The following is a 20000-nucleotide window of genomic DNA, read 5'->3' as shown; positions in this document are numbered from 1 at the left end:
CTGCTTAGCTTTCGAGATCGGACGAGATCGGGCGTTTTCAGGGTAGTATGGCCGTAAGCTACCAGGTCAACTGAAAAGATCCTATTTGAAGGCGACGCAGGCCAAACCAGACTCCAGCAAAAAATGTCAAACAGCGCCCTCTGCTGTCAGGCAAGAGCAGAAACCATAAAAAGCTTACAGCACCTGATATTCTCAGGCGGTCTCCCATCCAAGTACTAACCAGGCCCGCCCCTGCTTAGCTTCCGAGACCGGACGTTTTCAGGGTAGTATGGCCGTAAGCTGCCAGGTCAACTGAAAAGATTCTATTTGAAGGCGACGCAGGCCAAACTAGACTCCAGCAAAAAGTGTCAAACAGCGCCCTCTGCTGTCAGGCAAGAGCAGAAACCATAAAAAGCTTACAGCACCTGGTATTCCCAGGCGGTCTCCCGTCGGGCGTTTTCAGGGTAGTATGGCCGTAAGCTGCCAGGTCAACTGAAATGATCCTATTTGAAGGCGACGCAGGCCAAACTAGACTCCAGCAAAAAGTGTCAAACAGCGCCCTCTGCTGTCAGGCAAGAGCAGAAACCATAAAAAGCTTACAGCACCTGGTATTCCCAGGCGGTCTCCCATCCAAGCACTAACCAGGCCCGCCCCTGCTTAGCTTCCGAGATCGGACGAGATCGGGCGTTTTCTGGGTAGTATGGCCGTAAGCTGCCAGGTCAACTGAAAAGATCCTATTTGAAGGCGACGCAGGCCAAACTAGACTCCAGCAAAAAAAGTCAAACAGCGCCCTCTGCTGTCAGGCAAGAGCAGAAACCATAAAAAGCTTACAGCACCTGATATTCCCAGGCGGTCTCCCATCCAAGAACTAACCAGGCCCGCCCCTGCTTAGCTTCCGAGATCAGACGAGATCGGGCGTTTTCAGGGATGTATGGCCGTAAGCTGCCAGGTCAACTGAAAAGATCCTATTTGAAGGCGACGCAGGCCAAACTAGACTCCAGCAAAAAGTGTCAAACAGCGCCCTCTGCTGTCAGGCAAGAGCAGAAACCATAAAAAGCTTACAGCACCTGGTATTCCCAGGCGGTCTCCCATCCAAGTACTAACCAGGCCCGCCCCTGCTTAGCTTCCGAGATCGGACGAGATCGGGCGTTTTCTGGGTAGTATGGCCATAGGCTGCCAGGTCAACTGAAAAGATCCTATTTGAAGGCGACGCAGGCCAAACTAGACTCCAGCAAAAAAAGTCAAACAGCGCCCTCTGCTGTCAGGCAAGAGCAGAAACCATAAAAAGCTTACAGCACCTGATAGTCCCAGGCGGTCTCCCATCCAAGAACTAACCAGGCCCGCCCCTGCTTAGCTTCCGAGATCAGACGAGATCGGGCGTTTTCAGGGATGTATGGCCGTAAGCTGCCAGGTCAACTGAAAAGATCCTATTTGAAGGCTACGCAGGCCAAACTAGACTCCAGCAAAAAGTGTCAAAAAGCGCACTCTGCTGTCAGGCAAGAGCAGAAACCATAAAAAGCTTACAGCACCTGGTATTCCCAGGCGGTCTCCCATCCAAGTACTAACCAGGCCCGCCCCTGCTCAGCTTCCGAGATCGGACAAGATCGGGCGTTTGGTATTCCCAGGCGGTCCCAGGTGGGAGACCGCCTGGGAATACCAGGTGCTGTAAGCTTTTTATGGTTTCTGCTCTTGCCTGACAGCAGAGGGCGCTGTTTGACACTTTTTGCTGGAGTCTAGTTTGGCCTGCGTCGCCTTCAAATAGGATCTTTTCAGTTGACCTGGCAGCTTACGGCCATACTACCCTGAAAACGCCCGATCTCGTCCGATCTCGGAAGCTAAGCAGGGGCGGGCCTGGTTCGTACTTTGATGGGAGACCGCCTGGGAATACCAGATGCTGTCAGCTTTTTATGGTTTCTGCTCTTGCCTGACAGCAGAGGGCGCTGTTTGACACTTTTTGCTGGAGTCTAGTTTGGCCAGCGTCGCCTTCAAATAGGATCTTTTCAGTTGACCTGGCAGCTTACGGCCATACTACCCTGAAAACGCCCGATCTCGTCCGATCTCGGAAGCGAAGCAGGGGCGGCCTGGTTAGTACTTGGATGGGAGACCGCCTGGGAATACCAGGTGCTGTACGCTTTTTATGGTTTCTGCTCTTGCCTGACAGCAGAGGGCGCTGTTTGACACGTTCTGCTGGAGTCTAGTTTGGCCTGCGTCGCCTTCAAATAGGATCTTTTCAATTGACCAGGCAGCTTACGGCCATACTACCCTGAAAACGCCCGATCTCGTCTGATCTCGAAAGCTAAGCAGGGGCTGGCCTGGTTAGTACTTGGATGGGAGACCGCCTCGGAGTACCAGATGGTGTCAGCTTTTTATGGTTTCTGCTCTTGCCTGACAGCAGAGGGCGCTGTTTGACACTTTTTGCTGGAGTCTAGTTTTGCCTGCGTCGCCTTCAAATAGGATCTTTTCTGTTGACCTGGCAGCTTACGGCCATACTGCCCTGAAAACGTCCGATCTCGAAAGCTAAGCAGGGGCGGGCCTGGTTAGTACTTGGATGGGAGACCGCCTGGGAATACCAGGTGCTGTAAGCTTTTTATGGTTTCTGCTCTTGCCTGACAGCAGAGGGCGCTGTTTGACACTTTTTGCTGGAGTCTAGTTTGGCCTGCGTCGCCTTCAAATAGGATCTTTTCAGTTGACCTGGCAGCTTACGGCCATACTACCCTGAAAACGCCCGATCTCGTCCGATCTCGGAAGCTAAGCAGGGGCGGGCCTGGTTCGTACTTTGATGGGAGACCGCCTGAGAATACCAGATGCTGTCAGCTTTTTATGGTTTCTGCTCTTGCCTGACAGCAGAGGGCGCTGTTTGACACTTTTTGCTGGAGTCTAGTTTGGCCAGCGTCGCCTTCAAATAGGATCTTTTCAGTTGACCTGGCAGCTTACGGCCATACTACCCTGAAAACGCCCGATCTCGTCCGATCTCGGAAGCGAAGCAGGGGCGGGCCTGGTTAGTACTTGGATGGGAGACCGCCTGGGAATACCAGGTGCTGTACGCTTTTTATGGTTTCTGCTCTTGCCTGACAGCAGAGGGCGCTGTTTGACACTTTTTGCTGGAGTCTAGTTTGGCCTGCGTCGCCTTCAAATAGGATCTTTTCAGTTGACCTGGCAGCTAACGGCCATACTACCCTGAAAATGCCCGATCTCGTCCGATCTCGGAAGCTAAGCAGGGGCGGGCCTGGTTAGTACTTTGATGGGAGACCGCCTGAGAATACCAGATGCTGTCAGCTTTTTATGGTTTCTGCTCTTGCCTGACAGCAGAGGGCGCTGTTTGACACTTTTTGCTGGAGTCTAGTTTGGCCTGCGTCACCTTTAAATAGGATCTTTTCAGTTGACCTGGCAGCTTATGGCCATACTACCCTGAAAACGCCCGATCTCGGAAGCTAAGCAGGCGCGGTCCTGGTTAGTACGTGGATGGGAGACCGCCTAGGAATACCAGGTGCTGTAAGCTTTTTATGGTTTCTGCTCTTGCCTGACAGCAGAGGGCGCTGTTTGACACTTTTTGCTGGAGTCTAGTTTGGCCTGCGTCGCCTTCAAATAGGATCTTTTCAGTTGACCTGGCAGCTTACGGCCATACTACCCTGAAAACGCCCGATCTCGTCCGATCTCGGAAGCTAAGCAGGGGCGGGCCTGGTTCGTACTTGGATGGGAGACCGCCTGGGAATACCAGATGCTGTCAGCTTTTTATGGTTTCTGCTCTTGCTTGACAGCAGAGGGCGCTGTTTGACACTTTTTGCTGGAGTCTAGTTTGGCCTGCGTCACCTTCAAATAGGATCTTTTCAGTTGAACTGGCAGCTTACGGCCATACTACCCTGTAAATGCCCGATCTCGTCCGATCTCGAAAGCTAAGCAGGGGCGGGCCTGGTTCGTACTTGGATGGGAGACCGCCTGGGAATACCAGATGCTGTCAGCTTTTTATGGTTTCTGCTCTTGCCTGACAGCAGAGGGCGCTGTTTGACACTTTTTGCTGGAGTCTAGTTTGGCCAGCGTCGCCTTCAAATAGGATCTTTTCAGTTGACCTGGCAGCTTACGGCCATACTACCCTGAAAACGCCCGATCTCGTCCGATCTCGGAAGCGAAGCAGGGGCGGGCCTGGTTAGTACTTGGATGGGAGACCGCCTGGGAATACCAGGTGCTGTACGCTTTTTATGGTTTCTGCTCTTGCCTGACAGCAGAGGGCGCTGTTTGACACTTTCTGCTGGAGTCTAGTTTGGCCTGCGTCGCCTTCAAATAGGATCTTTTCAGTTGACCAGGCAGCTTACGGCCATACTACCCTGAAAACGCCCAATCTCGTCTGATCTCGAAAGCTACGCAGGGGCTGGCCTGGTTAGTACTTGGATGGGAGACCGCCTGGGAATACCAGATGCTGTCAGCGTTTTATGGTTTCTGCTCTTGCCTGACAGCAGAGGGCGCTGTTTGACACTTTTTGCTGGAGTCTAGTTTGGCCTGCGTCACCTTTAAATAGGATCTTTTCAGTTGACCTGGCAGCTTATGGCCATACTACCCTGAAAACGCCCGATCTCGGAAGCTAAGCAGGCGCGGTCCTGGTTAGTACGTGGATGGGAGACCGCCTAGGAATACCAGGTGCTGTAAGCTTTTTATGGTTTCTGCTCTTGCCTGACAGCAGAGGGCGCTGTTTGACACTTTTGCTGGAGTCTAGTTTGGCCTGCGTCGCCTTCAAATAGGATCTTTTCAGTTGACCTGGCAGCTTACGGCCATACTACCCTGAAAACGCCCGATCTCGTCCGATCTCTGAAGCTAAGCAGGGGCGGGCCTGGTTCGTACTTGGATGGGAGACCGCCTGGGAATACCAGATGCTGTCAGCTTTTTATGGTTTCTGCTCTTGCTTGACAGCAGAGGGCGCTGTTTGACACTTTTTGCTGGAGTCTAGTTTGGCCTGCGTCACCTTCAAATAGGATCTTTTCAGTTGAACTGGCAGCTTACGGCCATACTACCCTGTAAATCCCGATCTCGTCCGATCTCGAAAGCTAAGCAGGGGCGGGCCTAGTTCGTACTTGGATGGGAGACCGCCTGGGAATACCAGATGCTGTCAGCTTTTTATGGTTTCTGCTCTTGCCTGACAGCAGAGGGCGCTGTTTGACACTTTTTGCTGGAGTCTAGTTTGGCCTGCGTCGCCTTTAAATAGGATCTTTTCATTTGACCTGGCAGCTTACGGCCATACTACCCTGAAAACGCCCGATCTCGTCCGATCTCGGAAGCTAAGCAGGGGTGGGCCTGGTTAGTACTTGGATGGGAGACCGCCTGGGAATACCAGGTGCTGTAAGCTTTTTATGGTTTCTGCTCTTGCCTGACAGCAGATGGCGCTGTTTGACACTTTTTGCTGGAGTCTAGTTTGGCCTGCGTCGCCTTCAAATAGGATCTTTTCAGTTGACCTGGCAGCTTACGGCCATACTACCCTGAAAACGCCCGATCTCGTCAGATCTCGGAAGCTAAGCAGGGGCGGGCCTGGTTAGTACTTGGATGGGAGACCGCCTGGGAATACCAGGTGCTGTAAGCTTTTTATGGTTTCTGCTCTTGCCTGACAGCAGAGGGCGCTGTTTGACACTTTTTGCTGGAGTCTAGTTTGGCCTGCGTCACCTTTAAATAGGATCTATTCAGTTGACCTGGCAGCTTACGGCCATACTACCCTGAAAACGCCCGATCTCGTCCGATCTCGGAAGCTAAGCAGATGCTGGCCTGGTTAGTACTTGGATGGGAGACCGCCTGGGAATACCAGGTGCTGTAAGCATTTTATGGTTTCTGCTCTTGCCTGACAGCAGATGGCGCTGTTTGACACTTTTTGCTGGAGTCTAGTTTGGCCTGCGTCACCTTTAAATAGGATCTTTTCAGTTGACCTGGCAGCTTACGGCCATACTACCCTGAAAACGCCCGATCTCGTCCGATCTCTGAAGCTAAGCAGGGGCGGGCCTGATTAGTACTTGGATGGGAGACCGCCTGGGAATACCAGGTGCTGTAAGCTTTTTATGGTTTCTGCTCTTGCCTGACAGCAGAGGGCGCTGTTTGACACTTTTTGCTGGAGTCTAGTTTGGCCTGCGTCGCCTTCAAATAGGATGTTTTCAGTTGAACTGGCAGCTTACGGCCATACTACCCTGAAAACGCCCGATCTTGTCCGATCTCGAAAGCTAAGCAGGGGCGGGCCTGGTTAGTACTTGGGTGGGAGCTCGCCTCGGAATACCAGGTGCTGTAAGCTTTTTATGGTTTCTGCTCTTGCCTGACAGCAGAGGGCGCTGTTTGACACTTTTTGCTGGAGTCTAGTTTGGCCTGCGTCGCCTTCAAATAGGATCTTTTCAGTTGACCTGCCAGCTTACGGCCATACTACCCTGAAAACGCCCGATCTCGTCCGATCTCAAAAGCTAAGCAGGGGTGGGCCTGGTTCGTACTTGGGTGGGAGACCGCCTGGCAATACCAGATGCTGTCAGCTTTTTATGGTTTCTGCTCTTGCTTGACAGCAGAGGGCGCTGTTTGACACTTTTTGCTGGAGTCTAGTTTGGCCTGCGTCACCTTCAAATAGGATCTTTTCAGTTGAACTGGCAGCTTACGGCCATACTACCCTGAAAACGCCCGATCTCGTCCGATCTCGAAAGCTAAGCAGGGGCGGGCCTGGTTAGTACTTGGATGGGAGACCGCCTGGGAATACCCGGTGCTGTAAGCTTTTTATGGTTTCTGCTCTTGCCTGACAGCAGAGGACGCTGTTTGACACTTTTTGCTGGAGTCTAGTTTGGCCTGCGTCGCCTTCAAATAGGATCTTTTCAGTTGACCTGGCAGCTTACGGCCATACTACCCTGAAAACGTCCGATCTCGAAAGCTAAGCAGGGGCGGGCCTGGTTAGTACTTGGGTGGGAGACCGCCTGGGAATACCAGGTGCTGTAAGCTTTTTATGGTTTCTGCTCTTGCCTGACAGCAGAGGGCGCTGTTTGACACTTTTTGCTGGAGTCTAGTTTGGCCTGCGTCGCCTTCAAATAGGATCTTTTCAGTTGACCTGGCAGCTTACGGCCATACTACCCTGAAAACGTCCGATCTCGGAAGCTAAGGAGGGGCGGGCCTCGATAGTACTTGCATGGGAGACCGCCTGGGAATACCAGATGCTGTCAGCTTTTTATGGTTTCTGCTCTTGCCTGACAGCAGAGGACGCTGTTTGACACTTTTTGCTGGAGTCTAGTTTGGCCTGCGTCACCTTTAAATAGGATCTTTTCAGTTGACCTGGCAGCTTACGGCCATACTACCCTGAAAACGCCTGATCTCGTCCGATCTCGGAAGCTAAGCAGGGGTGGGCCTGGTTAGTACTTGGATGGGAGACCGCCTGGGAATACCAGGTGCTGTAAGCGTTTTATGGTTTCTGCTCTTGCCTGACAGCAGACGGCGCTGTTTGACACTTTTTGCTGGAGTCTAGTTTGGCCTGCGTCGCCTTCAAATAGGATCTTTTCAGTTGACCTGGCAGCTTACGGCCATACTACCCTGAAAACGCCCGATCTCGTCCGATCTCGGAAGCTAAGCAGGGGCGGGCCTGGTTAGTACTTGGATGGGAGACCGCCTGGTAATACCAGGTCCTGTAAGCTTTTTATGGTTTCTGCTCTTGCCTGACAGCAGAGGGCGCTGTTTGACACTTTTTGCTGGAGTCTAGTTTGGCCTGCGTCGCCTTCAAATAGTATCTTTTCAGTTGAACTGGCAGCTTACGGCCATACTACCCTGACAACGCCCGATCTTGTCCGATCTCGAAAGCTAAGCAGGGGCGGGCCTGGTTAGTACTTGCATGGGAGACCGCCTGGGAATACCAGTTGCTGTAAGCTTTTTATGGTTTCTGCTCTTGCCTGACAGCAGATGGCGCTGTTTGACACTTTTTGCTGGAGTCTAGTTTGGCCAACGTCGCCTTCAAATAGGATCTTTTCAGTTGACCTGGCAGCTTACGGCCATACTACCTTGAAAACGCCCGATCTCGTCCGATCTCGGAAGCTAAGCAGGGGCGGGCCTGGTTAGTACTTGCATGGGAGACCGCCTGGGAATGCCAGGTGCTGTAAGCTTTTTATGGTTTCTGCTCTTGCCTGACAGCAGAGGGCGCTGTTTGACACTTTTTGCTGGAGTCTGGGTTGGCCTGCGTCGCCTTCAAATAGGATCTTTTCAGTTGACCTGGCAGCTTGGGGCCATACTACCCTGAAAACGCTTGATCTCGTCCGATCTCGAAAGCTAAGCAGGGGCGGGCCTGGTTAGTTCTTGGATGGGAGACCGCCTGGGAATACCAGGTGCTGTAAGCTTTTTATGGTTTCTGCTCTTGCCTGACAGCAGAGGGCGCTGTTTGACACTTTTTGCTGGAGTCTAGTTTGGCCTGCGTCGCCTTCAAATAGGATCTTTTCAGTTGAACTGGCAGCTTACGGCCATACTACCCTGAAAACGCCCGATCTCGTCCGCTCTCGAAAGCTAAGCAGGGGTGGGCCTGGTTAATACTTGGATGGGAGACCACCTGAGAATACCAGGTCCTGTAAGCGTTTTATGGTTATTGCTCTTACCTGACAGCAGAGGGCGCTGTTTGACACTTTTTGCTGGAGTCTAGTTTGGCCTGTGTCGCCTTCAAATAAGATCTTTTCAGTTGACCTGGCAGCTTACGGCCATACTACCCTGAAAACGCCCGATCTCGTCCGATCTCGGAAGCTAAGCAGGGGCGGGCCTGGTTAGTACTTGGATGGGAGATCGCCTGGAAATACCAGGTGCTGTAAGCTTTTTATGGTTTCTGCTCTTGCCTGACAGCAGAGGGCGCTGTTTGACACTTTTTGCTGGAGTCTAGTTTGGCCTGCGTCGCCTTCAAATAGGATCTTTTCAGTTGACCTGGCAGCTTACGGCCATACTACCCTGAAAACGCCCGATCTCGTCCGATCTCGTCCGATCTCGTCCGATCTCGGAAGCTAAGCAGGGGCGGGCCTGGTTCGTACTTGGATCGGAGACTGCCTGGGAATACCAGATGCTGTCAGCTTTTTATGGTTTCTGCTTTTGCTTGACAGCAGAGGGCGCTGTTTGACACTTTTTGCTGGAGTCTAGTTTGGCCTGCGTCACCTTCAAATAGGATCTTTTCAGTTGAACTGGCAGCTTACGGCCATACTACCCTGAAAACGCCCGATCTCGTCCTATCTCGAAAGCTAAGCAGGGGCGGGCCTGGTTAGTACTTGGGTGGGAGACCGCCTGGGAATACCAGGTGCTGTAAGCTTTTTATGGTTTCTGCTCTTGCCTGACAGCAGAGGGCGCTGTTTGACACTTTTTGCTGGAGTCTAGTTTGGCCTGCGTCGCCTTCAAATAGGATCTTTTCAGTTGACCTGCCAGCTTACGGGCATACTACCCTGAAAACGCCCAATCTCGTCCGGTCTCGAAAGCTAAGCAGGGGTTGGCCTGGTTAGTACTTGGATGGGAGACCGCCTGAGAATACCAGGTGCTGTAAGCTTTTTATGGTTATTGCTCTTACCTGACAGCAGAGGGCGCTGTTTGACACTTTTTGATGGAGTCTAGTTTTGCCTGCGTCGCCTTCAAATAGGATTTTTTCAGTTGACCTGGCAGCTTACGGCCATACTACCCTGAAAACGTCGATCTCGGAAGCTAAGCAGGGGCGGGCCTGGTTAGTACTTGGATGGGAGACCGCCTGGGAATACCAGGTGCTGTACGCTTTTTATGGTTTCTGCTCTTGCTTGACAGCAGAGGGCGCTGTTTGACACTTTTTGCTGGAGTCTAGTTTGGCCTGCGTCGCCTTCAAATAGGATCTTTTCAGTTGACCGGGCAGCTTACGGCCATATTACCCTGAAAACGCCCGATCTCGTCCGATCTCGAAAGCTAAGCAGGGGCTGGCCTGGTTAGTACTTGGATGGGAGACCGCCTGGGAATACCAGATGGTGTCAGCTTTTTATGGTTTCTGCTCTTGCCTGACAGCAGAGGGCGCTGTTTGACACTTTTTGCTGGAGCCTAGTTTGGCCTGCGTCGCCTTCAAATAGGATCTTTTCAGTTGAACTGGCAGCTTACGGCCATACTACCCTGAAAACGCCCGATCTCGTCCGATCTCGAAAGCTAAGCAGGGGTGGGCCTGGTTAGTACTTGGATGGGAGACCGCCTGAGAATACCAGGTGCTGTAAGCTTTTTATGGTTATTGCTCTTACCTGACAGCAGAGGGCACTGTTTGACACTTTTTGCTGGAGTCTAGTTTGGCCTGCGTCGCCTTCAAATAGGATCTTTTCAGCCGACCTGGCAGCTTACGGCCATACTATCCTGAAAATGCCCGATCTCGTCCGATCTCGGAAGCTGAGCAGGGGCGGGCCTGGTTAGTACTTGGATGGGAGACCGCCTGGGAATACCAGATGCTGTCAGCTTTTTATGGTTTCTGCTTTTGCTTGACAGCAGAGGGCGCTGTTTGACACTTTTTGCTGGAGTCTAGTTTGGCCTGCGTCACCTTCAAATAGGATCTTTTCAGTTGAACTGGCAGCTTACGGCCATACTACCCTGAAAACGCCCGATCTCGTCCTATCTCGAAAGCTAAGCAGGGGCGGGCCTGGTTAGTACTTGGGTGGGAGACCGCCTGGGAATACCAGGTGCTGTAAGCTTTTTATGGTTTCTGCTCTTGCCTGACAGCAGAGGGCGCTGTTTGACACTTTTTGCTGGAGTCTAGTTTGGCCTGCGTCGCCTTCAAATAGGATCTTTTCAGTTGACCTGCCAGCTTACGGGCATACTACCCTGAAAACGCCCAATCTCGTCCGGTCTCGAAAGCTAAGCAGGGGTTGGCCTGGTTAGTACTTGGATGGGAGACCGCCTGAGAATACCAGGTGCTGTAAGCTTTTTATGGTTATTGCTCTTACCTGACAGCAGAGGGCGCTGTTTGACACTTTTTGCTGGAGTCTAGTTTGGCCTGCGTCGCCTTCAAATAGGATCTTTTCAGTAGACCTGGCAGCTTACGGCCATACTACCCTGAAAACGCCTGATCTCGTCCGATCTTGGAAGCTAAGCGGGGGCGGGCCTGGTTAGTACTTGGATGGGAGACCGCCTGGGAATACCAGGTGCTGTACGCTTTTTATGGTTTCTGCTCTTGCCTGACAGCAGAGGGCGCTGTTTGACACTTTTTGCTGGAGTCTAGTTTGGCCTGCGTCACCTTTAAATAGGATCTTTTCAGTTGACCTGGCAGCTTACGGCCATACTACCCTGAAAACGCCCGATCTCGTCCGATCTCGGAAGCTAAGCAGGGGCGGGCCTGGTTAGTACTTGGATGGGAGACCGCCTGGGAATACAAGGTGCTGTATGCTTTTTATGGTTTCTGCTCTTCCCTGACAGCAGAGGGCGCTGTTTGACACTTTTTGCTGGAGTCTAGTTTGGCCTGCGTCGCCTTCAAATAGGATCTTTTCAGTTGACCGGGCAGCTTACGGCCATACTACCCTGAAAATGCCTGATCTCGTCCGATCTCGAAATCTAAGCAGGGGCTGGCCAGGTTAGTACTTGGATGGGAGACCGCCTGGGAATACCAGATGGTGTCAGCTTTTTATGGTTTCTGCTCTTGCCTGACAGCAGAGGGCGCTGTTTGACACTTTTTGTTGGAGTCTAGTTTTGCCTGCGTCGCCTTCAAATAGGATTTTTTCAGTTGACCTGGCAGCTTACGGCCATACTACCCTGAAAACGTTGATCTCGGAAGCTAAGCAGGGGCGGGCCTGGTTAGTACTTGGATGGGAGACCGCCTGGGAATACCAGGTGCTGTAAGCTTTTTATGGTTTTCTGCTCTTGCCTGACAGCAGAGGGCGCTGTTTGACACTTTTTGCTGGAGCCTAGTTTGGCCTGCGTCGCCTTCAAATAGGATCATTTCAGTTGAACTGGCAGCTTACGGCCATACTACCCTGAAAACGCCCGATCTCGTCCGATCTCGAAAGCTAAGCAGGGGTGGGCCTGGTTAGTACTTGGATGGGAGACCGCCTGAGAATACCAGGTGCTGTAAGCTTTTTATGGTTATTGCTCTTACCTGACAGCAGAGGGCACTGTTTGACACTTTTTGCTGGAGTCTAGTTTGGCCTGCGTCGCCTTCAAATAGGATCTTTTCAGCTGAGCTGGCAGCTTACGGCCATACTATCCTGAAAATGCCAGATCTCGTCCGATCTCGGAAGCTAAGCAGTGGCGGGCCAGGTTAGTACTTGGATGGAAGACCGCCTGGGAATACCAGGTGCTGTAAGCTTTTTATGGTTTCTGCTCTTGCCTGACAGCAGAGGGCGCTGTTTGACACATTTTGCTGGAGTCTAGTTTGGCCTGCGTCACCTTCAAATAGGATCTTTTCAGTTGAACTGGCAGCTTACGGCCATACTACCCTGAAAACGCCCGATCTCGTCCGATCTCGAAAGCTAAGCAGGGGCGGGCCTGGTTAGTACTTGGATGGGAGACCGCCTGGGAATACCAGGTGCTGTAAGCTTTTTCTGGTTTCTGCTCTTGCCTGACAGCAGAGGGCGCTGTTTGACACTTTTTGCTGGAGTCTAGTTTGGCCTGCGTCGCCTTCAAATAGGATCTTTTCAGTTGACCTGGCAACTTACGGCCATACTACCCTGAAAACGCCCGATCTCGTCCGATCTCGGAAGCTAAGCAGGGGTCGGCCTGGTTCGCACTTTGATGGGAGACCGCCTGGGAATACCAGATGCTGTCAGCTTTTTATGGTTTCTGCTCTTGCCTGACAGCAGAGGGCGCTGTTTGACACTTTTTGCTAGAGTCTAGTTTGGCCAGCGTCGCCTTCAAATAGGATCCTTTCAGTTGACCTGGCAGCTTACGGCCATACTACCCTGAAAACGCCCGATCTTGTCCGATCTCGGAAGCTAAGCAGGGGCGGGCCTGCTTAGTAATTGGATGGGAGACCGCCTGGGAATACCAGGTGCTGTAAGCTTTTTATGGTTTCTGCTCTTGCCTGACAGCAGAGGGCGCTGTTTGACACTTTTTGCTGGAGTCTAGTTTGGCCTGCGTCGCCTTTAAATAGGATCTTTTCAGTTGACCTGGCAGCTTACGGCCATACTACCCTGAAAACGCCCGATCTCGTCCGATCTCAGAAGCTAAGCATGGGCGGGCCTGGTTGGTACTTGGATGGGAGACCGCCTGGGAATACCAGATGGTGTCAGCTTTTTATGGTTTCTGCTCTTGCCTGACAGCAGAGGGCGCTGTTTGACACTTTTTGCTGGAGTCTAGTTTTGCCTGCGTCGCCTTCAAATAGGATCTTTTTAGTTGACCTGGCAGCGTACGGCCATACTACCCTGAAAGCGTCCGATCTCGGAAGCTAAGGAGGGGCGGGCCTCGATAGTACTTGGATGGGAGACCGCCTGGGAATACCAGATGCTGTCAGCGTTTTATGGTTTCTGCTCTTGCCTGACAGCAGAGGGCGCTGTTTGACACTTTTTGCTGGAGTCTAGTTTGGCCTGTGTCACCTTTAAATAGGATCTTTTCAGTTGACCTGGCAGCTTACGGCCATACTACCCTGAAAACGCCCGATCTCGTCCGATCTCGGAAGCTAAGCAGGGGCCGGCCTGGTTTGCACTTTGATGGGAGACCGCCTGGGAATACCAGATGCTGTCAGCTTTTTATGGTTTCTGCTCTTGCCTGACAGCAGAGGGCGCTGTTTGACACTTTTTGCTGGAGTCTAGTTTGGCCTGCGTCACCTTTAAATAGGATCTATTCAGTTGACCTGGCAGCTTACGGCCATACTACCCTGAAAACGCCCGATCTCATCCGATCTCGGAAGCTAAGCAGGGGTGGGCCTGGTTAGTACTTGGATGGGAGACCGCCTGGGAATACCAGGTGCTGTAAGCTTTTTATGGTTTCTGCTCTTGCCTGACCGCAGATGGCGCTGTTTGACACTTTTTGCTGGAGTCTAGTTTGGCCAGCGTCGCCTTCAAATAGGATCTTTTCAGTTGACCTGGCAGCTTACGGCCATACTACCCTGAAAACGCCCGATCTCGTCCGATCTCGGAAGCTAAGCAGGGGCGGGCCTGCTTAGTACTTGGATGGGAGACCGCCTGGGAATACCAGGTGCTGTAAGCTTTTTATGGTTTCTGCTCTTGCCTGACAGCAGAGGGCGCTGTTTGACACTTTTTGCTGGAGTCTAGTTTGGCCTGCGTCGCCTTCAAATAGGATCTTTTCAGTTGACCTGGCAGCTTACGGCCATACTACCCTGAAAACGCCCGATCTCGGAAGCTAAGCAGGGGCGGGCCTGGTTAGTACTTGGATGGGAGACCGCCTGGGAATACCAGGTGCTTTAAGCTTTTTATGGTTTCTGCTCTTGCCTGACAGCAGAGGGCGCTGTTTGACACTTTTTGCTGGAGTCTAGTTTGGCCTGCGTCGCCTTCAAATAGGATCTTTTCAGTTGACCTGGCAGGTTACGGCCATACTACCCTGAAAACGCCCGATCTCGTCCGGTCTCGAAAGCTAAGCAGGGGTGGGCCTGGTTAGTTACTTGGATGGGAGACCGCCTGAGAATACCAACTGCTGTAAGCTTTTTATGGTTATTGCTCTTACCTGACAGCAGAGGGCGCTGTTTGACACTTTTTGCTGGAGTCTAGTTTGGCCTGCGTCGCTTTCAAATAGGATCTTTTCAGTTGACCTGGCAGCTTACGGCCATACTACCCTGAAAACGCCCGATCTTGTCCAATCTCAGAAGCTAAGCAGGGGCGGGCCTGGTTAGTACTTGGATGGGAGACCGCCTGGGAATACCAGGTGCTGTATGCTTTTTATGGTTTCTGCTCTTGCCTGACAGCAGAGGGCGCTGTTTGACACTTTTTGCTGGAGTCTAGTTTGGCCTGCGTCGCCTTCAAATAGGATCTTTTCAGTTGACCTGGCAGCTTACGGCCATACTACCCTGAAAACGCCTGATCTCGTCCGATCTCGAAAGCTAAGCAGGGGCTGGCCTGGTTAGTACTTGGATGGGAGACCGCCTGGGAATACCAGATGGTGTCAGCTTTTTATGGTTTCTGCTCTTGCCTGACAGCAGAGGGCGCTGTTTGACACTTTTTGCTGGATTCTAGTTTTGCCTGCGTCGCCTTCAAATAGGATTTTTTCAGTTGACCTGGCAGCTTACGGCCATACTACCCTGAAAACGTCGATCTCGGAAGCTAAGGAGGGGCGGGCCTCGATAGTACTTGGATGGGAGACCGCCTGGGAATACCAGGTGCTGTAAGCTTTTTATGGTTTTCTGCTCTTGCCTGACAGCAGAGGGCGCTGTTTGACACTTTTTGCTGGAGCCTAGTTTGGCCTGCGTCGCCTTCAAATAGGATCATTTCAGTTGAACTGGCAGCTTACGGCCATACTACCCTGAAAACGCCCGATCTCGTCCGATCTCGAAAGCTAAGCAGGGGTGGGCCTGGTTAGTACTTGGATGGGAGACCGCCTGAGAATACCAGGTGCTGTAAGCTTTTTATGGTTATTGCTCTTACCTGACAGCAGAGGGCACTGTTTGACACTTTTTGCTGGAGTCTAGTTTGGCCTGCGTCGCCTTCAAATAGGATCTTTTCAGCTGAGCTGGCAGCTTACGGCCATACTATCCTGAAAATGCCAGATCTCGTCCGATCTCGGAAGCTAAGCAGTGGCGGGCCAGGTTAGTACTTGGATGGAAGACCGCCTGGGAATACCAGGTGCTGTAAGCTTTTTATGGTTTCTGCTCTTGCCTGACAGCAGAGGGCGCTGTTTGACACATTTTGCTGGAGTCTAGTTTGGCCTGCGTCACCTTCAAATAGGATCTTTTCAGTTGAACTGGCAGCTTACGGCCATACTACCCTGAAAACGCCCGATCTCGTCCGATCTCGAAAGCTAAGCAGGGGCGGGCCTGGTTAGTACTTGGATGGGAGACCGCCTGGGAATACCAGGTGCTGTAAGCTTTTTCTGGTTTCTGCTCTTGCCTGACAGCAGAGGGCGCTGTTTGACACTTTTTGCTGGAGTCTAGTTTGGCCTGCGTCGCCTTCAAATAGGATCTTTTCAGTTGACCTGGCAACTTACGGCCATACTACCCTGAAAACGCCCGATCTCGTCCGATCTCGGAAGCTAAGCAGGGGTCGGCCTGGTTCGCACTTTGATGGGAGACCGCCTGGGAATACCAGATGCTGTCAGCTTTTTATGGTTTCTGCTCTTGCCTGACAGCAGAGGGCGCTGTTTGACACTTTTTGCTAGAGTCTAGTTTGGCCAGCGTCGCCTTCAAATAGGATCCTTTCAGTTGACCTGGCAGCTTACGGCCATACTACCCTGAAAACGCCCGATCTTGTCCGATCTCGGAAGCTAAGCAGGGGCGGGCCTGCTTAGTAATTGGATGGGAGACCGCCTGGGAATACCAGGTGCTGTAAGCTTTTTATGGTTTCTGCTCTTGCCTGACAGCAGAGGGCGCTGTTTGACACTTTTTGCTGGAGTCTAGTTTGGCCTGCGTCGCCTTTAAATAGGATCTTTTCAGTTGACCTGGCAGCTTACGGCCATACTACCCTGAAAACGCCCGATCTCGTCCGATCTCAGAAGCTAAGCATGGGCGGGCCTGGTTGGTACTTGGATGGGAGACCGCCTGGGAATACCAGATGGTGTCAGCTTTTTATGGTTTCTGCTCTTGCCTGACAGCAGAGGGCGCTGTTTGACACTTTTTGCTGGAGTCTAGTTTTGCCTGCGTCGCCTTCAAATAGGATCTTTTTAGTTGACCTGGCAGCGTACGGCCATACTACCCTGAAAGCGTCCGATCTCGGAAGCTAAGGAGGGGCGGGCCTCGATAGTACTTGGATGGGAGACCGCCTGGGAATACCAGATGCTGTCAGCGTTTTATGGTTTCTGCTCTTGCCTGACAGCAGAGGGCGCTGTTTGACACTTTTTGCTGGAGTCTAGTTTGGCCTGTGTCACCTTTAAATAGGATCTTTTCAGTTGACCTGGCAGCTTACGGCCATACTACCCTGAAAACGCCCGATCTCGTCCGATCTCGGAAGCTAAGCAGGGGCCGGCCTGGTTTGCACTTTGATGGGAGACCGCCTGGGAATACCAGATGCTGTCAGCTTTTTATGGTTTCTGCTCTTGCCTGACAGCAGAGGGCGCTGTTTGACACTTTTTGCTGGAGTCTAGTTTGGCCTGCGTCACCTTTAAATAGGATCTATTCAGTTGACCTGGCAGCTTACGGCCATACTACCCTGAAAACGCCCGATCTCATCCGATCTCGGAAGCTAAGCAGGGGTGGGCCTGGTTAGTACTTGGATGGGAGACCGCCTGGGAATACCAGGTGCTGTAAGCTTTTTATGGTTTCTGCTCTTGCCTGACCGCAGATGGCGCTGTTTGACACTTTTTGCTGGAGTCTAGTTTGGCCAGCGTCGCCTTCAAATAGGATCTTTTCAGTTGACCTGGCAGCTTACGGCCATACTACCCTGAAAACGCCCGATCTCGTCCGATCTCGGAAGCTAAGCAGGGGCGGGCCTGCTTAGTACTTGGATGGGAGACCGCCTGGGAATACCAGGTGCTGTAAGCTTTTTATGGTTTCTGCTCTTGCCTGACAGCAGAGGGCGCTGTTTGACACTTTTGGCTGGAGTCTAGTTTGGCCTGCGTCGCCTTTAAATAGGATCTTTTCAGTTGACCTGGCAGCTTACGGCCATACTACCCTGAAAACGCCCGATCTCGTCCGATCTTGGAAGCTAAGCAGGGGCTGGCCTGGTTAGTACTTGGATGGGAGACCGCCTGGGAATACCAGATGGTGTCAGCTTTTTATGGTTTCTGCTCTTGCCTGACAGCAGAGGGCGCTGTTTGACACTTTTTGCTGGAGTCTAGTTTTGCCTGCGTCGCCTTCAAATAGGATCTTTTTAGTTGACCTGGCAGCGTACGGCCATACTACCCTGAAAACGTCCGATCTCGGAAGCTAAGGAGGGGTGGGCCTCGATAGTACTTGGATGGGAGACCGCCTGGGAATACCAGATGCTGTCAGCGTTTTATGGTTTCTGCTCTTGCCTGACAGCAGAGGGCGCTGTTTGACACTTTTTGCTGGAGTCTAGTTTGGCCTGTGTCACCTTTAAATAGGATCTTTTCAGTTGACCTGGCAGCTTACGGCCATACTACCCTGAAAACGCCCGATCTCGTCCGATCTCGGAAGCTAAGCAGGGGCCGGCCTGGTTTGCACTTTGATGGGAGACCGCCTGGGAATACCAGATGCTGTCAGCTTTTTATGGTTTCTGCTCTTGCCTGACAGCAGAGGGCGCTGTTTGACACTTTTTGCTGGAGTCTAGTTTGGCCTCCGTCACCTTTAAATAGGATCTATTCAGTTGACCTGGCAGCTTACGGCCATACTACCCTGAAAACGCCCGATCTCATCCGATCTCGGAAGCTAAGCAGGGGTGGGCCTGGTTAGTACTTGGATGGGAGACCGCCTGGGAATACCAAGTGCTGTAAGCTTTTTATGGTTTCTGCTCTTGCCTGACCGCAGATGGCGCTGTTTGACACTTTTTGCTGGAGTCTAGTTTGGCCAGTGTCGCCTTCAAATAGGATCTTTTCAGTTGACCTGGCAGCTTACGGCCATACTACCCTGAAAACGCCCGATCTCGTCCGATCTCGGAAGGTAAGCAGGTGCGGGCCTGCTTAGTACTTGGATGGGAGACCGCCTGGGAATACCAGGTGCTGTAAGCTTTTTATGGTTTCTGCTCTTGCCTGACAGCAGAGGGCGCTGTTTGACACTTTTTGCTGGAGTCTAGTTTGGCCTGCGTCGCCTTTAAATAGGATCTTTTCAGTTGACCTGGCAGCTTACGGCCATACTACCCTGAAAACGTCCGATCTCGGAAGCTAAGCAGGGGCTGGCCTGGTTAGTACTTGGATGGGAGACCGCCTGGGAATACCAGATGGTGTCAGCTTTTTATGGTTTCTGCTCTTGCCTGACAGCAGAGGGCGCTGTTTGACACTTTTTGCTGGAGTCTAGTTTTGCTTGCGTCGCCTTCAAATAGGATCTTTTTAGTTGACCTGGCAGCGTACGGCCATACTACCCTGAAAACGTCCGATCTCGGAAACTAAGGAGGGGCGGGCCTCGATAGTACTTGGATGGGAGACCGCCTGGGAATACCAGATGCTGTCAGCGTTTTATGGTTTCTGCTCTTGCCTGACAGCAGAGGGCGCTGTTTGACACTTTTTGCTGGAGTCTAGTTTGGCCTGCGTCACCTTTAAATAGGATCTTTTCAGTTGACCTGGCAGCTTACGGCCATACTACCCTGAAAACGCCCGATCTCGTCCGATCTCGGAAGCTAAGCAGGGGCGGGCCTGGTTAGTACTTGGATGGGAGACCGCCTGGGAATACCAGGTGCTGTAAGCTTTTTATGGTTTCTGCTCTTGCCTGACAGCAGAGGGTGCTGTTTGACACTTTTTGCTGGAGTCTAGTTTGGCCTGCGCCGCCTTCAAATAGGATCTTTTCAGTTGACCTGTCAGGTTACGGCCATACTACCCTGAAAACGCCCGATCTCGTCCGGTCTCGAAACCTAAGCAGGGGTGGGCCTGGTTAGTACTTGGATGGGAGACCGCCTGAGATTACCAGCTGCTGTAAGCTTTTTATGGTTATTGCTCTTACCTGACAGCAGAGGGCGCTGTTTGACACTTTTTGCTGGAGTCTAGTTTGGCCTGCGTCGCCTTCAAATAGGATCTTTTCAGTTGACCTGGCAGCTTACGGCCATACTACCCTGAAAATGCCCGATCTCGTCCGATCTCGGAAGCTAAGCAGGGGCGGGCCTGGTTAGTACTTGGATGGGAGAGCGCCTGGGAATACCAGATGGTGTCAGCTTTTTATGGTTTCTGTTCTTGCCTGACAGCAGAGGGCGCTGTTTGACACTTTTTGCTGGAGTCTAGTTTTGCCTGCGTCGCCTTCAAATAGGATCTTTTCAGTTGACCTGGCAGCTTACGGCCATACTACCCTGAAAACGTTCGATCTCGGAAGCTAAGGAGGGGCGGGCTTCGATAGTACTTGGATGGGAGACCGCCTGGGAATACCAGATGCTGTCAGCGTT

General features: G+C 52.1%; 42 non-coding genes and 38 pseudogenes across 42 annotated transcripts in view; 74 read left to right on the top strand and 6 right to left on the bottom strand.

Annotated features, from left to right (window-relative positions):
- The window catches only part of LOC144894935 (5S ribosomal RNA), a 119-nt gene extending 60 nt beyond the window's left edge, over nucleotides 1–59 (bottom strand). Inside the window, exon 1 of the ribosomal RNA XR_013625490.1 lies at nucleotides 1–59. This exon is cut by the window's left edge and continues 60 nt beyond it. This is a non-coding gene — a ribosomal RNA (5S ribosomal RNA).
- A 112-nt stretch (nucleotides 60–171) lies between these two features.
- LOC144895166 (5S ribosomal RNA) lies at nucleotides 172–280 on the bottom strand (annotated as a pseudogene).
- A 292-nt stretch (nucleotides 281–572) lies between these two features.
- Nucleotides 573–691, bottom strand: LOC144894992 (5S ribosomal RNA). Its single transcript, XR_013625566.1, has one exon. It is a non-coding gene; the product is annotated as a 5S ribosomal RNA (ribosomal RNA).
- A 112-nt stretch (nucleotides 692–803) lies between these two features.
- Nucleotides 804–922, bottom strand: LOC144895025 (5S ribosomal RNA). The gene has a single exon (XR_013625607.1). It is a non-coding gene; the product is annotated as a 5S ribosomal RNA (ribosomal RNA).
- Nucleotides 923–1034: 112 nt separating this feature from the next.
- On the bottom strand, nucleotides 1035–1153 carry LOC144895000 (5S ribosomal RNA). Its single transcript, XR_013625574.1, has one exon. It is a non-coding gene; the product is annotated as a 5S ribosomal RNA (ribosomal RNA).
- Nucleotides 1154–1265: 112 nt separating this feature from the next.
- LOC144895098 (5S ribosomal RNA) lies at nucleotides 1266–1384 on the bottom strand (annotated as a pseudogene).
- A 379-nt stretch (nucleotides 1385–1763) lies between these two features.
- On the top strand, nucleotides 1764–1882 carry LOC144895047 (5S ribosomal RNA). The gene has a single exon (XR_013625635.1). It is a non-coding gene; the product is annotated as a 5S ribosomal RNA (ribosomal RNA).
- Nucleotides 1883–1994: 112 nt separating this feature from the next.
- On the top strand, nucleotides 1995–2112 carry LOC144895059 (5S ribosomal RNA). Its single transcript, XR_013625650.1, has one exon. It is a non-coding gene; the product is annotated as a 5S ribosomal RNA (ribosomal RNA).
- A 112-nt stretch (nucleotides 2113–2224) lies between these two features.
- LOC144895157 (5S ribosomal RNA) lies at nucleotides 2225–2343 on the top strand (annotated as a pseudogene).
- A 112-nt stretch (nucleotides 2344–2455) lies between these two features.
- On the top strand, nucleotides 2456–2564 carry LOC144895150 (5S ribosomal RNA; annotated as a pseudogene).
- A 112-nt stretch (nucleotides 2565–2676) lies between these two features.
- On the top strand, nucleotides 2677–2795 carry LOC144895061 (5S ribosomal RNA). Its single transcript, XR_013625652.1, has one exon. It is a non-coding gene; the product is annotated as a 5S ribosomal RNA (ribosomal RNA).
- Nucleotides 2796–2907: 112 nt separating this feature from the next.
- LOC144894968 (5S ribosomal RNA) lies at nucleotides 2908–3026 on the top strand. The gene has a single exon (XR_013625536.1). It is a non-coding gene; the product is annotated as a 5S ribosomal RNA (ribosomal RNA).
- A 112-nt stretch (nucleotides 3027–3138) lies between these two features.
- LOC144895051 (5S ribosomal RNA) lies at nucleotides 3139–3257 on the top strand. Its single transcript, XR_013625639.1, has one exon. It is a non-coding gene; the product is annotated as a 5S ribosomal RNA (ribosomal RNA).
- A 112-nt stretch (nucleotides 3258–3369) lies between these two features.
- On the top strand, nucleotides 3370–3478 carry LOC144895190 (5S ribosomal RNA; annotated as a pseudogene).
- A 112-nt stretch (nucleotides 3479–3590) lies between these two features.
- On the top strand, nucleotides 3591–3709 carry LOC144895041 (5S ribosomal RNA). The gene has a single exon (XR_013625628.1). It is a non-coding gene; the product is annotated as a 5S ribosomal RNA (ribosomal RNA).
- Nucleotides 3710–3821: 112 nt separating this feature from the next.
- Nucleotides 3822–3940, top strand: LOC144895115 (5S ribosomal RNA; annotated as a pseudogene).
- Nucleotides 3941–4052: 112 nt separating this feature from the next.
- Nucleotides 4053–4171, top strand: LOC144894967 (5S ribosomal RNA). The gene has a single exon (XR_013625535.1). It is a non-coding gene; the product is annotated as a 5S ribosomal RNA (ribosomal RNA).
- Nucleotides 4172–4283: 112 nt separating this feature from the next.
- LOC144895170 (5S ribosomal RNA) lies at nucleotides 4284–4402 on the top strand (annotated as a pseudogene).
- A 112-nt stretch (nucleotides 4403–4514) lies between these two features.
- On the top strand, nucleotides 4515–4623 carry LOC144895189 (5S ribosomal RNA; annotated as a pseudogene).
- A 111-nt stretch (nucleotides 4624–4734) lies between these two features.
- On the top strand, nucleotides 4735–4853 carry LOC144895089 (5S ribosomal RNA). The gene has a single exon (XR_013625692.1). It is a non-coding gene; the product is annotated as a 5S ribosomal RNA (ribosomal RNA).
- A 112-nt stretch (nucleotides 4854–4965) lies between these two features.
- On the top strand, nucleotides 4966–5083 carry LOC144895176 (5S ribosomal RNA; annotated as a pseudogene).
- A 112-nt stretch (nucleotides 5084–5195) lies between these two features.
- On the top strand, nucleotides 5196–5314 carry LOC144895114 (5S ribosomal RNA). Its single transcript, XR_013625703.1, has one exon. It is a non-coding gene; the product is annotated as a 5S ribosomal RNA (ribosomal RNA).
- Nucleotides 5315–5426: 112 nt separating this feature from the next.
- Nucleotides 5427–5545, top strand: LOC144894957 (5S ribosomal RNA). Its single transcript, XR_013625523.1, has one exon. It is a non-coding gene; the product is annotated as a 5S ribosomal RNA (ribosomal RNA).
- A 112-nt stretch (nucleotides 5546–5657) lies between these two features.
- On the top strand, nucleotides 5658–5776 carry LOC144895039 (5S ribosomal RNA). Its single transcript, XR_013625624.1, has one exon. It is a non-coding gene; the product is annotated as a 5S ribosomal RNA (ribosomal RNA).
- A 112-nt stretch (nucleotides 5777–5888) lies between these two features.
- LOC144894966 (5S ribosomal RNA) lies at nucleotides 5889–6007 on the top strand. Its single transcript, XR_013625534.1, has one exon. It is a non-coding gene; the product is annotated as a 5S ribosomal RNA (ribosomal RNA).
- Nucleotides 6008–6119: 112 nt separating this feature from the next.
- LOC144895100 (5S ribosomal RNA) lies at nucleotides 6120–6238 on the top strand (annotated as a pseudogene).
- Nucleotides 6239–6350: 112 nt separating this feature from the next.
- LOC144895163 (5S ribosomal RNA) lies at nucleotides 6351–6469 on the top strand (annotated as a pseudogene).
- Nucleotides 6470–6581: 112 nt separating this feature from the next.
- On the top strand, nucleotides 6582–6700 carry LOC144894937 (5S ribosomal RNA). Its single transcript, XR_013625493.1, has one exon. It is a non-coding gene; the product is annotated as a 5S ribosomal RNA (ribosomal RNA).
- Nucleotides 6701–6812: 112 nt separating this feature from the next.
- On the top strand, nucleotides 6813–6921 carry LOC144895153 (5S ribosomal RNA; annotated as a pseudogene).
- A 333-nt stretch (nucleotides 6922–7254) lies between these two features.
- On the top strand, nucleotides 7255–7373 carry LOC144895188 (5S ribosomal RNA). Its single transcript, XR_013625713.1, has one exon. It is a non-coding gene; the product is annotated as a 5S ribosomal RNA (ribosomal RNA).
- Nucleotides 7374–7485: 112 nt separating this feature from the next.
- On the top strand, nucleotides 7486–7604 carry LOC144895021 (5S ribosomal RNA). The gene has a single exon (XR_013625602.1). It is a non-coding gene; the product is annotated as a 5S ribosomal RNA (ribosomal RNA).
- A 112-nt stretch (nucleotides 7605–7716) lies between these two features.
- Nucleotides 7717–7835, top strand: LOC144895113 (5S ribosomal RNA; annotated as a pseudogene).
- A 112-nt stretch (nucleotides 7836–7947) lies between these two features.
- LOC144894976 (5S ribosomal RNA) lies at nucleotides 7948–8066 on the top strand. Its single transcript, XR_013625546.1, has one exon. It is a non-coding gene; the product is annotated as a 5S ribosomal RNA (ribosomal RNA).
- A 112-nt stretch (nucleotides 8067–8178) lies between these two features.
- Nucleotides 8179–8297, top strand: LOC144895063 (5S ribosomal RNA). The gene has a single exon (XR_013625657.1). It is a non-coding gene; the product is annotated as a 5S ribosomal RNA (ribosomal RNA).
- A 112-nt stretch (nucleotides 8298–8409) lies between these two features.
- Nucleotides 8410–8528, top strand: LOC144895107 (5S ribosomal RNA; annotated as a pseudogene).
- A 112-nt stretch (nucleotides 8529–8640) lies between these two features.
- LOC144894985 (5S ribosomal RNA) lies at nucleotides 8641–8759 on the top strand. Its single transcript, XR_013625557.1, has one exon. It is a non-coding gene; the product is annotated as a 5S ribosomal RNA (ribosomal RNA).
- Nucleotides 8760–8871: 112 nt separating this feature from the next.
- On the top strand, nucleotides 8872–9010 carry LOC144895181 (5S ribosomal RNA; annotated as a pseudogene).
- Nucleotides 9011–9122: 112 nt separating this feature from the next.
- On the top strand, nucleotides 9123–9241 carry LOC144895028 (5S ribosomal RNA). Its single transcript, XR_013625610.1, has one exon. It is a non-coding gene; the product is annotated as a 5S ribosomal RNA (ribosomal RNA).
- Nucleotides 9242–9353: 112 nt separating this feature from the next.
- LOC144895111 (5S ribosomal RNA) lies at nucleotides 9354–9472 on the top strand (annotated as a pseudogene).
- Nucleotides 9473–9584: 112 nt separating this feature from the next.
- Nucleotides 9585–9692, top strand: LOC144895182 (5S ribosomal RNA; annotated as a pseudogene).
- Nucleotides 9693–9804: 112 nt separating this feature from the next.
- LOC144895136 (5S ribosomal RNA) lies at nucleotides 9805–9923 on the top strand (annotated as a pseudogene).
- Nucleotides 9924–10035: 112 nt separating this feature from the next.
- LOC144895149 (5S ribosomal RNA) lies at nucleotides 10036–10154 on the top strand. Its single transcript, XR_013625707.1, has one exon. It is a non-coding gene; the product is annotated as a 5S ribosomal RNA (ribosomal RNA).
- A 112-nt stretch (nucleotides 10155–10266) lies between these two features.
- Nucleotides 10267–10385, top strand: LOC144895112 (5S ribosomal RNA; annotated as a pseudogene).
- Nucleotides 10386–10497: 112 nt separating this feature from the next.
- LOC144895027 (5S ribosomal RNA) lies at nucleotides 10498–10616 on the top strand. Its single transcript, XR_013625609.1, has one exon. It is a non-coding gene; the product is annotated as a 5S ribosomal RNA (ribosomal RNA).
- A 112-nt stretch (nucleotides 10617–10728) lies between these two features.
- Nucleotides 10729–10847, top strand: LOC144895110 (5S ribosomal RNA; annotated as a pseudogene).
- A 112-nt stretch (nucleotides 10848–10959) lies between these two features.
- LOC144895020 (5S ribosomal RNA) lies at nucleotides 10960–11078 on the top strand. The gene has a single exon (XR_013625601.1). It is a non-coding gene; the product is annotated as a 5S ribosomal RNA (ribosomal RNA).
- Nucleotides 11079–11190: 112 nt separating this feature from the next.
- Nucleotides 11191–11309, top strand: LOC144894998 (5S ribosomal RNA). Its single transcript, XR_013625572.1, has one exon. It is a non-coding gene; the product is annotated as a 5S ribosomal RNA (ribosomal RNA).
- A 112-nt stretch (nucleotides 11310–11421) lies between these two features.
- On the top strand, nucleotides 11422–11540 carry LOC144895164 (5S ribosomal RNA; annotated as a pseudogene).
- A 112-nt stretch (nucleotides 11541–11652) lies between these two features.
- Nucleotides 11653–11760, top strand: LOC144895178 (5S ribosomal RNA; annotated as a pseudogene).
- A 113-nt stretch (nucleotides 11761–11873) lies between these two features.
- LOC144895141 (5S ribosomal RNA) lies at nucleotides 11874–11992 on the top strand. The gene has a single exon (XR_013625706.1). It is a non-coding gene; the product is annotated as a 5S ribosomal RNA (ribosomal RNA).
- A 112-nt stretch (nucleotides 11993–12104) lies between these two features.
- On the top strand, nucleotides 12105–12223 carry LOC144895081 (5S ribosomal RNA). Its single transcript, XR_013625683.1, has one exon. It is a non-coding gene; the product is annotated as a 5S ribosomal RNA (ribosomal RNA).
- A 112-nt stretch (nucleotides 12224–12335) lies between these two features.
- LOC144895209 (5S ribosomal RNA) lies at nucleotides 12336–12454 on the top strand. Its single transcript, XR_013625717.1, has one exon. It is a non-coding gene; the product is annotated as a 5S ribosomal RNA (ribosomal RNA).
- Nucleotides 12455–12566: 112 nt separating this feature from the next.
- On the top strand, nucleotides 12567–12685 carry LOC144895152 (5S ribosomal RNA; annotated as a pseudogene).
- A 112-nt stretch (nucleotides 12686–12797) lies between these two features.
- On the top strand, nucleotides 12798–12916 carry LOC144895058 (5S ribosomal RNA). The gene has a single exon (XR_013625649.1). It is a non-coding gene; the product is annotated as a 5S ribosomal RNA (ribosomal RNA).
- Nucleotides 12917–13028: 112 nt separating this feature from the next.
- LOC144895162 (5S ribosomal RNA) lies at nucleotides 13029–13147 on the top strand (annotated as a pseudogene).
- Nucleotides 13148–13480: 333 nt separating this feature from the next.
- On the top strand, nucleotides 13481–13599 carry LOC144895131 (5S ribosomal RNA; annotated as a pseudogene).
- A 112-nt stretch (nucleotides 13600–13711) lies between these two features.
- On the top strand, nucleotides 13712–13830 carry LOC144894984 (5S ribosomal RNA). The gene has a single exon (XR_013625555.1). It is a non-coding gene; the product is annotated as a 5S ribosomal RNA (ribosomal RNA).
- A 112-nt stretch (nucleotides 13831–13942) lies between these two features.
- On the top strand, nucleotides 13943–14061 carry LOC144894934 (5S ribosomal RNA). The gene has a single exon (XR_013625489.1). It is a non-coding gene; the product is annotated as a 5S ribosomal RNA (ribosomal RNA).
- Nucleotides 14062–14173: 112 nt separating this feature from the next.
- Nucleotides 14174–14282, top strand: LOC144895146 (5S ribosomal RNA; annotated as a pseudogene).
- Nucleotides 14283–14394: 112 nt separating this feature from the next.
- Nucleotides 14395–14514, top strand: LOC144895177 (5S ribosomal RNA; annotated as a pseudogene).
- Nucleotides 14515–14626: 112 nt separating this feature from the next.
- Nucleotides 14627–14745, top strand: LOC144895097 (5S ribosomal RNA; annotated as a pseudogene).
- A 112-nt stretch (nucleotides 14746–14857) lies between these two features.
- On the top strand, nucleotides 14858–14976 carry LOC144895134 (5S ribosomal RNA; annotated as a pseudogene).
- A 112-nt stretch (nucleotides 14977–15088) lies between these two features.
- LOC144895211 (5S ribosomal RNA) lies at nucleotides 15089–15196 on the top strand (annotated as a pseudogene).
- Nucleotides 15197–15309: 113 nt separating this feature from the next.
- LOC144895133 (5S ribosomal RNA) lies at nucleotides 15310–15428 on the top strand. The gene has a single exon (XR_013625705.1). It is a non-coding gene; the product is annotated as a 5S ribosomal RNA (ribosomal RNA).
- Nucleotides 15429–15540: 112 nt separating this feature from the next.
- On the top strand, nucleotides 15541–15659 carry LOC144895079 (5S ribosomal RNA). Its single transcript, XR_013625681.1, has one exon. It is a non-coding gene; the product is annotated as a 5S ribosomal RNA (ribosomal RNA).
- A 112-nt stretch (nucleotides 15660–15771) lies between these two features.
- LOC144895205 (5S ribosomal RNA) lies at nucleotides 15772–15890 on the top strand. The gene has a single exon (XR_013625716.1). It is a non-coding gene; the product is annotated as a 5S ribosomal RNA (ribosomal RNA).
- Nucleotides 15891–16002: 112 nt separating this feature from the next.
- LOC144895151 (5S ribosomal RNA) lies at nucleotides 16003–16121 on the top strand (annotated as a pseudogene).
- A 112-nt stretch (nucleotides 16122–16233) lies between these two features.
- On the top strand, nucleotides 16234–16352 carry LOC144895057 (5S ribosomal RNA). Its single transcript, XR_013625647.1, has one exon. It is a non-coding gene; the product is annotated as a 5S ribosomal RNA (ribosomal RNA).
- A 112-nt stretch (nucleotides 16353–16464) lies between these two features.
- LOC144895161 (5S ribosomal RNA) lies at nucleotides 16465–16583 on the top strand (annotated as a pseudogene).
- A 333-nt stretch (nucleotides 16584–16916) lies between these two features.
- LOC144895130 (5S ribosomal RNA) lies at nucleotides 16917–17035 on the top strand (annotated as a pseudogene).
- Nucleotides 17036–17147: 112 nt separating this feature from the next.
- LOC144894920 (5S ribosomal RNA) lies at nucleotides 17148–17266 on the top strand. Its single transcript, XR_013625472.1, has one exon. It is a non-coding gene; the product is annotated as a 5S ribosomal RNA (ribosomal RNA).
- A 112-nt stretch (nucleotides 17267–17378) lies between these two features.
- Nucleotides 17379–17497, top strand: LOC144894933 (5S ribosomal RNA). Its single transcript, XR_013625488.1, has one exon. It is a non-coding gene; the product is annotated as a 5S ribosomal RNA (ribosomal RNA).
- A 112-nt stretch (nucleotides 17498–17609) lies between these two features.
- Nucleotides 17610–17728, top strand: LOC144895119 (5S ribosomal RNA; annotated as a pseudogene).
- A 333-nt stretch (nucleotides 17729–18061) lies between these two features.
- On the top strand, nucleotides 18062–18180 carry LOC144895129 (5S ribosomal RNA; annotated as a pseudogene).
- A 112-nt stretch (nucleotides 18181–18292) lies between these two features.
- LOC144895096 (5S ribosomal RNA) lies at nucleotides 18293–18411 on the top strand. The gene has a single exon (XR_013625700.1). It is a non-coding gene; the product is annotated as a 5S ribosomal RNA (ribosomal RNA).
- Nucleotides 18412–18523: 112 nt separating this feature from the next.
- Nucleotides 18524–18642, top strand: LOC144895019 (5S ribosomal RNA). The gene has a single exon (XR_013625600.1). It is a non-coding gene; the product is annotated as a 5S ribosomal RNA (ribosomal RNA).
- Nucleotides 18643–18754: 112 nt separating this feature from the next.
- Nucleotides 18755–18863, top strand: LOC144895197 (5S ribosomal RNA; annotated as a pseudogene).
- Nucleotides 18864–19196: 333 nt separating this feature from the next.
- On the top strand, nucleotides 19197–19315 carry LOC144894932 (5S ribosomal RNA). Its single transcript, XR_013625486.1, has one exon. It is a non-coding gene; the product is annotated as a 5S ribosomal RNA (ribosomal RNA).
- A 112-nt stretch (nucleotides 19316–19427) lies between these two features.
- Nucleotides 19428–19546, top strand: LOC144895171 (5S ribosomal RNA; annotated as a pseudogene).
- A 112-nt stretch (nucleotides 19547–19658) lies between these two features.
- On the top strand, nucleotides 19659–19777 carry LOC144895135 (5S ribosomal RNA; annotated as a pseudogene).
- The last annotated feature ends 223 nt before the right edge of the window (nucleotides 19778–20000 follow it).

The sequence above is a fragment of the Doryrhamphus excisus genome, linkage group LG23 (assembly GCF_037039965.1).
Source record: "Doryrhamphus excisus strain RoL-2023G ecotype Guam linkage group LG23, RoL_Dexc_Guam_v1.1, whole genome shotgun sequence".
NCBI lineage: Eukaryota > Metazoa > Chordata > Actinopteri > Syngnathiformes > Syngnathidae > Doryrhamphus > Doryrhamphus excisus.
Note: the sequence above shows the minus strand (reverse complement) of the source record. Positions and strands in the feature narration are given on the sequence as shown.